General features: G+C 35.9%; 1 pseudogene; it reads right to left on the bottom strand.

Moving 5' to 3' along the window:
• Window positions 1-539: 539 nt before the first annotated feature.
• Window positions 540-830, bottom strand: LOC149245144 (protein RADIALIS-like 3 pseudogene; annotated as a pseudogene).
• Window positions 831-2,376: the final 1,546 nt, after the last annotated feature.

The following is a 2,376-nucleotide window of genomic DNA, read 5'->3' as shown; positions in this document are numbered from 1 at the left end:
AGTGGAAATAAAAAAGCATTTCATTTTAGAATGGGAAGCTTTTAAACACAAAAAAGAGTTAACCACAAGGAAAGTTATGCAGATACTGACAGTTAGTTTTTTGGGGTTTGTCTACAAGTCAAGAAAGTTTATTGTAAAGCTTCACAAGAAAATGGCAGAATACATCAACCAGAAATAGCCGAATACATCAACCAGATGAAACAACAATCTGCTGAGGAAAATGGCCGAATATGTCAACCAGATGAAAAAACAATCTACTTAATAAACATTAACATAAATTTACTTCTTTCTTTGTCTCTTCCGAAACTTTGAAAATACTTTTTGAGGTAAATTAAAATACTAGCTAAACGTGAAGCTGCATATCAAACTGAAATAGTGATAATTCAGACATGCCCGAGCCAAAGAGATAATTATCTCTTCGAAACCAAAACGAAAAATCACTGTGGGGGTAATGCAAACTAACCATTTCATATAATCGAACTTTAGAGAACTCACTATCTAATAATCGAAGTTTACGAGCTGGTAAGAACTAAGGTATTTTATGCTTGCCTGCGCCCCTCTTCGACAGAATTACTGCGGTTGCTAGACCCCGGAGATTTGTAGTCGGGGAAAGGAATCTGGTCTGCTTCGATACGATTCAAGTCCTCTAACAGAATCTCATAATGCCTTTTCACTTCCTCTGGGGTTTTCCCACCAACCATAGCAGCCACATTGTGCCAACGGTCAGGAGTGTCTTTGTCGTAGATAGCCAAGGCGTTCTCAAACACTTTGTTTTGCTGCGAAGTCCACTTTGTTACACTATCGTTGGAAGAAGCGGATTGACTACCCATATTTCTGTATCTCTGGAACCAACTCCTTCAAGGTCAAAGTTCAAACGCAAAGTTTAAGGTATGTTTACCAACCTTTCAATCATAGTATATTCATGTAACAAACAAACGACCAAACTTAATAAACACGCCAAATTATACTCTATAATCTAATAGAATTATAGAAACAATGAAAAGCCCCAAATGTTTGAAATGCTACATGAGCACATAGATAGGTTGGGGGTTTCTATAGAATTCTACCAAAACTTTTAACCCAATGAGCAACTTCAATATAAAACTCTAACTAAAGGAACCAATGTACCAAATTGTATTAAAAGCGAAGTTAAATTCGTAAAACCATACTAAGATCAGTAGCAAAATTTAGAAAAGAAAACTAAAACATAGTACTCACTTCCTCCAAATGATCTGGTAGGCAGTAAAATTAGCGGGATTCTAAGTGAAAAACCTGTATGAAATAGAGGGCTGTGAGAGGACGGGACACACGAGGGGCTCACAGGGGCATTCCAATTGATGTTTACTATCAAGGGGCGAGGCATGCAGTTTGCGTTGGACACCACAACTTCGTGTGTTCTTATAGACAGTGAGCCAGTTGTTGAATATCTGATACTGTACTCTAATGAATAATGAGTAACTCGTCTTAGTGTATACAAACCACACGATGAAGTCTGCACCGAGACAATAGGAATCAGAATCAGAAGAATGTCGCTTTCAACAATCATAATCCACCAACGTGATTCTCTCTGAGCTGCAGGTTAACAACAAAACAATAAAGAAAAAGAGAAGTAATAATGCATTTTTTTAAATTAACCAATGGGCATATATATCTGAGTATTAATGGGTCAATAGCACAGTAAATATTCACTCAAACTCAAATCAAAGGTTTAAATCCACAATCGGCAATATACAGCCCTGAACATTAATAAGCCAATAACACAGTAAACATTGATTAAAGAAAACCACCATTTACACTCCAACTCTTCAAAAACTATGCATCTCAGTTTGTCTATTAACCTATTAAAACATCCATTATTTTTAATAAATTAAAACTGTGATGAAGTTTTGCCAATTTTTAATCAGGCTTAAAGGTGGAGATCCCATGTCTCTCTTCTACTAACACAACATTGATTGATGGTTTCCTTGGGTTATGTGGTCACTTCTTTCCGGATTGTATTCTTTGGGTATCAAGTCGATATTGGTATATTTGTTATTGAATGAAAGGTAAATGAATAAAAATTCAGATCCTTAAAGTGAAGTGTGGATCTCTGGGCCATCTTCAGAATCTAGTATCTATTATAATAAAGAAAAATTCTACATTTTAAACCTAATAAACATATTTTCAGAGTATTGTCATTCGAATTTTGGAATAAAACATATTTTTCAGGACCAAGTTGGTGTGCTCTGTTTCTTAAAAGAAAATTCTAAGCCAGCTCATCCAGAGGACTTCACTGTTCGATGACAAACAATTTGATCCTACGATTAGTCATTGAGTTGGGCTTACTAAGTTTAGCTTTAGCAATATAGGTCGACCGACCTCGCTTCATACCAATAC

The sequence above is a fragment of the Pinus tabuliformis genome, chromosome 7 (assembly GCF_031772625.1).
Source record: "Pinus tabuliformis cultivar Carrire ecotype Pingquan chromosome 7, CPIR1, whole genome shotgun sequence".
In the NCBI taxonomy this organism is placed as follows: domain Eukaryota; kingdom Viridiplantae; phylum Streptophyta; class Pinopsida; order Pinales; family Pinaceae; genus Pinus; species Pinus tabuliformis.
This window is presented reverse-complemented; position numbering and strand designations above follow the sequence as displayed.